This window comes from Embiotoca jacksoni, unplaced genomic scaffold (genome assembly GCF_022577435.1).
Source record: "Embiotoca jacksoni isolate LCO1_2020_lvr unplaced genomic scaffold, fEmbJac1.0.p SCAF_9, whole genome shotgun sequence".
NCBI lineage: Eukaryota > Metazoa > Chordata > Actinopteri > Embiotocidae > Embiotoca > Embiotoca jacksoni.
In genome coordinates this window covers 1,945,262-1,954,300 of record NW_027185447.1, presented here as the reverse complement: position 1 = coordinate 1,954,300, position 9,039 = coordinate 1,945,262, and positions in this window count along the sequence as shown.

Genomic DNA, 9,039 nt, shown 5'->3' with positions numbered 1-9,039 from the left:
ATGTTTCTTGAACATGTGATATGCATGTGAACTTTACATGGCACCAGAAGTTACGGACTGAAAAAAAAAGAAATGCCCCAAATCCAATCAAAGCAGTTGGACCTAAAGGGATTTGCAAAAATTGGATTTGACCTGTGGTTTGAAATAGATTTGTAAAAATTGGATCTTGTGATTGTTTGTCTGTTCATACTTATACGTATGATCAGATTCCAATTCGATATGCATATAAATTGGATTTTGACTGAGTCTTAACGCATCCTAAGATTGCCTAGGACCAAAAACACTGTATAATTATATGTTAACCTTGTTAAGATTGTGTTAGCTGTATATCTTTTGGTCAATGAGAAAAGTGAAACACCCTTGTTTGTTTGGTTTAGAAGTGACGGACATGTTTTGGCATTTTCAGCTGAATTCCTGCTCTCCAGTCAGCACTGCATTAAACAATTCTCAGAACACTTGTGAATCATATTTTCTTCTGGTGTCAAATGGCCCTGACCTCAGAAAATCCCAACATCAGTGAATTACCTCTTGCTAATCGAAGACTTTGCACTCGCACAACATGGTGTTTTACATGACTCAGCCTTTATGCAAACTTTCTGCTTATTCGAAGTGTTACTTTGCATCGGTGGGCATGTTTACTGTACCGTCATCCGAGGAAAAAAGAACCTATGTTCAAGCAGGCAGTAAAATATTGGTGGATTGTTTTCACACTGGCTGAGCTCTGTCTGTGAAATCTGTCAGGCAGTGATTATTGTAGAGTGCTCTTTACTCTTCATTACATGCATACCGTGAGCTGCTGTATCAGTGCATGCATGCCTTTTGACTCGGGCGTCATAAACTCTGTTGCTTCAGCACGTCAATGCTGCACAGGGATGGTCGCTTGACAGGAAGTAAATTCCAGAGGTTTAAGGTTGATGAGAGTGTGAAGAAGGCTTTATCTGTCTCTTTGGTCGCGTCTGCTGAGCTGGTGGTTTCCACCTTCACCTTAATAACTCAGTCCCGATGTACAGAGAGTCAGACCTCCCTGACAGGGATCAGCTCCATCCATGACCACAGAGAGCCGGGGAGAGCACGCAGAGAGGAGGAGGGGGCAGAGATGAGAGAAATCATGTACTAGTAAAAAAAAAAAAAACTAAAAAAAATTCAATAAAAAAAACAACTGAATGACTTAAGTGAAGTGGCTACTTGGCCTGTGAATTGGTTTTTCAAAGCTGGGGCAGATTGTCGAGTGAGCAAAGAAACTCTGGTAGCATTCGGGGTGCGAGTGTAACAACACTAAATTACACAGAGTTGTCTGTAGGTCAAGAAAAATGACCTGTGCCCATTTAAAAAGCTGAAGACAATATTAAACACCATCCAGTATCATTAGCATAACAACATTAAAAGCCTAAAGCCCTGATAGCTGCAGAGGCTGCAGTGTTTATTAATTCATTTGAAGTTTGTCCTTGCTTGACTTGCTACAGGAAAGGCCATTAGAAGAAAAAGCTTTATTCCTCTGGGAGCCCGAATGTACACAGTACATTTTATGGTAATCTGCCTCATATGCCTTTGGTAAACGATAGACTTACTTAAAGATGGCACAAAGGAGAGGTCAGCGGGGTCTGTCTGTGAAGAAAGAAGTGCTACGTCTCCTGGGTGTCCAACTCCAGAGTACCAAAAAAAGACCTGAATATTCCGTCCTCCATGTTTAACTGTGGGTTTGACACACTGCGGTGTCATTCTCTCTCCTGACTGTCTCTTACATACACCCTTCTGTTACTGTCACAAATCTCTGTGATTCATCAATAAATAGGGCTTTTTTTTCCCCATCAGTCACTGTGAAATGCTGAAATGTCTGAGCCCAGCCCGGGCGTTTGGCCTTGTTTCTTGGTTTAGAGACACCACTCGTCCTCCGAGACCACCCCTCAACAGTCTTCTTTTGACAGGACTTTTTCTCATAGGACCTGTGTATTCTTTATTTAGAAAAGTAGGTATGTGTCATGAATTTGCTTTTCTAGGTTTCGGTGAACAAAGATTTATGTATTGATCTTCTGATGGTGATGTCTCTTTTGGTCTGCCTGATTGTGCTTTTGTTACAACCGATCCAGTTTCTACAAAGCGTATTAAATGCTACGTTCAAACTGAGTTGTTTTTAGGATGTACACGACAGAGTCCATATGAACACCGCCCTCTTGTGGTATTCATGATGTCCGAACTCAAACCCTCTAAGCGTCAAGTTCACGAGTTGTGACATGCTTGTTGATGTTTACAGAAATGAAAGAGGCCATGGAAGTTCATTTTTTCGTTGGATGTTAAGCTAGTAAATTAAATTGTAATCACATAGAGTTTGTTTTCATAACTTAGATTAAAGCTTACGTCTAAGGAAAAAGTTGATCTTCCCGACTTCTCATCTTTTTCCTCTGGTGCCTTTTCATTTCCTGCATTACATTCGCCACCTGTTAGCTTGCTAAATTCTTGAAGCCTGTGTGGCTTCTAGACGCTGCCCACGTTGCCGTTGCCTAGCAACAGTGTTTTTACGCCAAGTATATGGTGCACACGACTTCCAATGTTGTAACCACGAGTTCACGAGCTCCATTTGAACCCAGCAACAGTCCCACTGCTACCTTCAGTCCAGCCAGGATTCGACACTGAGAGAAACCCTTGTTTGTCTAGAATAACAACTTGACTTCTGACACTTTCACTTAGTTCTGGTGCCATTATATTACATTTTACTTAATTAATCCCACAGTGGGGAAATTCACACAGTCACAATGCTACTTAGTAAATAATGCTATGCTTGTAAACCTGAGACAAAGCATAATTTTCAGATGTAGACAAGAAATGTAAGTTGATTTGCTTGAAGAAAGTCGATTGATTCCACCTGAGTGTCATCTGAAGGCTGTTTCGATGGAAGGATACAATTCAAAGAAATCTGACCTTTTTTTTTAAGCAGCTAACATGGTCACTGCCACAAATCTGCTTAAATTTGATTGTTCACCTAAAAATGAGCAGAATCTAGAATATTTCTCCTTTAATTTAGATGTCAAAACCTTTGATGTTTTTAAATGTCTCTAAATCTGTCTCAATATTTTCTGTCATCTCAGATCTTCGGATTTGACTCTATGATAAGCCAATATTAGCCAGTATATCAGGCTGGCAGATTTATTGTCACAGCTTCAATATAATTGAGAGTATTTTTCTTTAACCACATTAAAAACAAAATGTCAAACAATAAAATATGCATGTAAAGGGCAAAAAAATATAGATAAAGAAAAAACAGATATTACTGTTAGACATCTGGTGTTGGTGATAACATCCTTCGAGAACTATGAAAATATGAAACTGTATAAAGCTAGATTTTAAGATGTGTTCTTCTCCACCAAAGAGCAGGGCAGGACCCCCTTTGTTGTTAGGTCAGGGCCTGAATGATTCAAAGAGCACAGAGAGCTGGAGAGGAGCCCCGAAATGTGTTCCAGGGATCGTAAACATTAATGGTGGCAGCTGCAGCTGTTTCTGTTCTTTTTAAGAGATTTTACACAGATTTTCTCATGTTTCTGCTGGCTATTAGAATGCTTTATTTTGTCAATTGCTGACAAACCCAGGTCAATAGCATTGGACAGGAAGTGGCCAAATTCAGATTAAGTGAAAGTCAGTGCTCATGCATAATCCAGAGAGTATTTCAACTCCCTAAAACAAAATGCACTTGTAATTAATCGCAGCACAAATATGCATCATTCAGTGATACGGTTGAGGAACAGATCTGTGGTGGTAACATTTTCACTCATTTCTGCCGGGTTCTGCTGAAACAAATGATGACAAGGGAATCTAAACAAATTGATGTGCTGCCAATCTGCATATTGATTGGGAACTTCATCAGCCATCCCTAATGAGAACATATAAAAAAAAAAAGACTTGGAAGATGAGATTGGTGATTATAATGAAGTTGCCATTCAGAATTATACATGGCTCTTCAAATCAAGATCAACATACATTTAAACATGATCAATTACAATGTTTCTCCTTCACATCTAAGGAGGGACTGCTCTCTGCAGATGTTTATGAGGTGGATGTTTTGTAGCTGATTTGAATGAATCATGTTTACAATGCTGTAACTCATCAGTACTTGTTGCTGAAAGACTTGTCAGAAACTATGCGAAAGGTCCTAATCCAATTCCTTTCAAATAGTTTTGTTTTTTATAAATCATCCAGGTGTGCTGGAGGCTAAGGGTGCTTTCACATATCATGTTTGGTCTGAGTCAAAATAGCAGGTGTGAAAGGTGCCTCGGACCAAAGGACGCACCGAGGGACAAAAAGGAGGTGCGACCGAGGGGGTGGTCTCAGTCTGGTTTGGTTTATTTGCAGTGTGAAAACACTTTTTGGATGGTCCAATTACAGGGAGTTGAGACAGGCTATCGTCACCCATTAAATAATAGAAGAAGAAAAAGCACCAGAACAGAAGTAAAAATGAGCCGCAGAAGCACAGGCTTTGGGAGAAGTTTGCCTTCAGGGCTTTCTGACAGAAAGAGTTGGGCTTTCTTCCAGAGAGGGTCGGTGTTAGGGAGAGAAGGCTTGTATTCTGTTATCAAGGCTGTCTGGTAGAAATCCACAATGGCAAACTTCTCCCTTTAGCGGTAGCACATTGGGAGAGGAGAGACACAGTATTTAATTGTAATTTGGTCCCACGAAGAACTCAAAACTTCAGAAAATGCATAAAAATGTAGACAACAATTTACATCTTATCATTTGGGAGGAAAATAGGTGCTGGTATTAAATATATAAATAATAGTATAATGGCAATAGAATGTTTCTGCAAACGGTCAAGGATACCAGTTGAAACTGACCACACTGACATCAAACACACACCATCTATAAACCAATCAGTGTTGAGTATAGAGAGAAAAAGCTAACGTAGGTAACGACAGGACACAAGGTTATCATGCAAAGTTCTTCACTGCACTCACAAAATTATGTTGTTAAACCAAAACTAACCAGTTTAAAAGTACACAATTTAACAAAAACACAAGCCTTAGTTTGGTCCGGACCTTCAGGTCTAAAAATGCCCAAAGTTATCATAAATGAGCAACAACAACAAGACTATGGGTGTACAACCCTGTGAGGCTGCATCCTGACTCAGAGGGTGCATCAGTCAACATCTTAGTACAGCTGTGGCTGAATATTTTTGCAGGTTTTTGGTCACAAATCACTTTCACTCCACTTCTATTTACATTATTTGATGCTTTCTTCTGTTTGTTGCTCATTAGCAGTACATTCTTGGTTTGGTGATACAAGATGTGTTTTATGTTTGTCTGGGTGTAGAAATAGAAAGCTACATAAAAGCTCCCTAGCTTTACTGTCTATCTAAACTATAATACTACGTTAGAATGGCAAACAAACACTTAGAGATATTTAGATAGAGAACATCACAGCGAAACAGCAACTTCTGTTTTGTTCAAGAAGCAAGTAGATTGGGTTCAAAATCATTGTGACAAAGTCATGGACAAATTGGAATTGTGTCATGATGACGGTGCTTCAGTTACCCTACATAAAACATGTGTGCACCAAAATGCCTGGAAATCAATCCAATATTTGCAGAAACATTTCATCCAGAACAAAGCATGTCCACCTCATGGTAAAGCTGCAGGAAAAGTCTGAAGGTCATCTCAGTCAGTAGGATTGATTCTCCAGGGACCAAAACTATCTGTACAATATGTCATCGTAGTCCATGAGTTATTGAGCAAAGTTGTGGTCTGACCCAGCCTACACTGCCTCGTCTGGAGCCACACTGCTCGCGTTGCTAAAGACAGAGACAAAACTTTCTCATTGCATCACAAAGCCAGCCAACAAAAAACATAAAAACAAAGCAAAGACCGACTACCCATCTTGACAAATCCCTTGGCTCGGGGGGATTCTGCCTGACAGATTGTACTTTTTTTTTATTTTTTTTATGAGAATTGCAAGGATTTCAGCCATACAATGTTGTTACTACATCCTCAATCTCTTGTGTGTTGTAATCCCATACCTAGGAAAGTCCTTTTCTCCTCCCTGGGCATATATGTCCCCTGGTGTCCCTGAGTCAGCCATGGCTGCAGCAAACCAATTAAGTGCTACTCTGGAGTCCCATCTACACCTGACTGCCAGCCAGCATTTTCACTTAGCACACCTCCCCAACAAAAACAGTATCACTGTTAAAACAGTGTGTTCACACTAGACATTCAGGCCTGGTATAGAACAACACTAAAGGGGGCACCACTTCCAAGGTTTCCCAATAATGACCTGTAATCTGTACCTGTAAGTGACGTCCAGCCACACTACTGAATAAACATCACACGGTTAAACAGACAACTTCATTCTCTTTTCTGAAATTGCTTTTGACCATAATAAACACTTTTTAACAACAACACGCGCTGTCAAGCAGACAGTTCATTATGATTAAAAAAGACAACTGACAAAGCAGTGCTGCCATTAAAAGTATTAGTATGCAGTGGGAATATAATGTTACATTAAGTTATTGGACCACAGAGACTCATTATCCACGTAGAAACTGAACAAAACAGTTTCTTAAAAAGGTCAGCGGAAGCGTAGAGAAGCAGAGGGGAAGCTGTTGATGATATATATAATTAACAGGAATTTGCGAAAGTTTGTGTGTTAATTCCAGAACATACAGATGGTAGAAACAGAAAGAGGTATGTCAGGGACTCCGTAATGTGTTCAGTTGACCTATGGTAATGGTCTATCCATTGATTTTAGACTGAGTTTGTGTTTTTTCTGATGAAGGCCTTCACCCGTACAAATGTAAGCACCGTTTTCTTATCAGTGAGCGTTTTTGAATCAATTTACTGTCAGGACTAAATAGTGTGTTAAAACTAGAGCTATTTTCTGTAAGAAAAATAGGGGTAACACCCAACAAGGAGTAAATGTTCCTAGACTGTAACTGGTAAAATCGAGAGATGAGCTTTAGTTTGACAAAACCTAATCGTCACTTTTGTCACTCGTCTATCCCTGCTGTACTGAGCCTGGTGTATTCCAGTGGATAAGGATGGGTCAGAGCTTAAATACCAAATATTAACTCCGGACCTACTCATGCATATCCCCTGTACCACAGCTTTATTAAGAGGCGGTCCAGGTGATTTTTTTTTTTTTTTTCATTAGTTTCAGGTTAGCCTCAGAAATAGGAACACAGTGAGCTCTCACATCTTTGCCACTTTTCCTGTAATGTTTGATGACTTGAAATCTGAACAAGATGAGCCCAACCTGCTGCATGTTAAGATGAAGGCAGAGGGATGCTCGTTAATTCCTTCCTAAAGACTTCTGAGACTACTCTGTCCCTGGTTTTGAAGTATCGATATAGGTGTCCTCAACTCTTTATCTGCTTAGTGGGTACAAAAAAAAATCCCTCAGGATCCCTCAGGATTTTTTTGTTCAGGACCTTGTAGAACTGCTGGTCAGTGTTTTAACAATTTTGTTGGGAGAAAATCCATGAACATTTTCATCAGTTTGTAACTTTCTAATGTTTATCCTCCTCTCCTGAGATTTTGCCAGATCATTATTTGATGCTTTTTTCCGTTTGTTGCTCATTAGCAGTACATTCTTATACAAGATGTGTTTTATGTTTGTCTGGGTGTAGAAATAGAAAGCTACATAAAAGCTCCCTAGCTTTACTGTCTATCTAAACTATACTACTATGTTAGAATGGCAAACAAACACTTCAGAGGTATTTAGATACAGGAGACTGCAGAGAAACAGCATCTTCTGGATTTTGTTCAAGAAGCAAGTGCAATCGAGTTCAAAATCATTGTAACATTTCTAATAATGCAAAGCAAACCACTATATGAACTTGCTTGATTCACAGTTCACTTTTACAACGTATTGGCCAATATTAGAAGCGGCCAAAGTGGCCACAGCTAAACATTACTGTCATGAAGTGGGACGGAGATAGCTAAATGTCATTTTTGGTTAGAAAGTTGAAAAGATGACATAGAGCAGTGATTCTCAAACTGTGGCACGTTAACCTCTTGCGGTACTTGAAGCTCCACCTGGTGGCACACAAGAGCCTTGCTGGAAGGCCTTGCAGACTGGCCCAAGTCCAAAACAAAAGTAATTTAATTTTGTGATAGACAAAAGTTATTTGCATATACACATCACAATTCAATGAAGTAAAAAGTGGTTGTTAATCATTTGAATAGTTAAGAAATAAAATGTGCCCGTACTCAGCCACTTAAGGTGACTTGATATTATGTCTGACATTGCATCAAGCTAACGTTAGCTTGACGCAGTCGGATTCAGACACTTAATTGATTTTAGCGAGTTGAACGAGTGGAATTTTGAAATGGCCACAATATCCCAAAAATTACATATAAGTGACAACGCTGCTGAAGAGGTAACGTGGTCTGAACACTTTTGGAGAATCCTTGTCGAGGAAGAAAGATATAATCAAATAAATGGACTGCTTCACAAGGAAAAAAAATTGGTTGGTCATTGTTTAACTGAAATCATGGTTAGTTTGAATTCTGCAATCAAATGAAGTTATTGGCTGGTTAATTAACATCAGGAACAAGTCCATGTCCTGCACGTACAGCATTAGGTTGGACAAGTAACAGCTGTGGTAGTGGAAATAAGGTCAGGGTTCCATTTGTCTTTCCATGTATTGCCTTGTGTGAATTATGGCTGTGAAATACGGGATGACAGCTTGCCACACCTAAGGGGACAAAAACAAGTTTGATATTTTGGGAAATATGCTTATTCTCTTTCCTGATGAGACTAAGATGCAAAAAAAAAAAATCATACTATGACAATAATCTACTGCCAGCCAGTTAACCAGCCATCTATAAGCACATCTAGAGCTCACTAATTAGCACGTTGTATCTTGCTTGTCTAATTCTTACAGAAACAGATCATTAACTGAGACAAATTGGTATTTTATGAGGGGTTTTTGTGCGGACAGTTAGGGTAAATTCACATTAGGCCTGGTTGCCTTATACTATGCCCAAACATTATTGTCTCCCCTCCCCACTTTCTCGCTCACATTGTGCTTAATGGTTAATTGGTGATTATACATTTTCT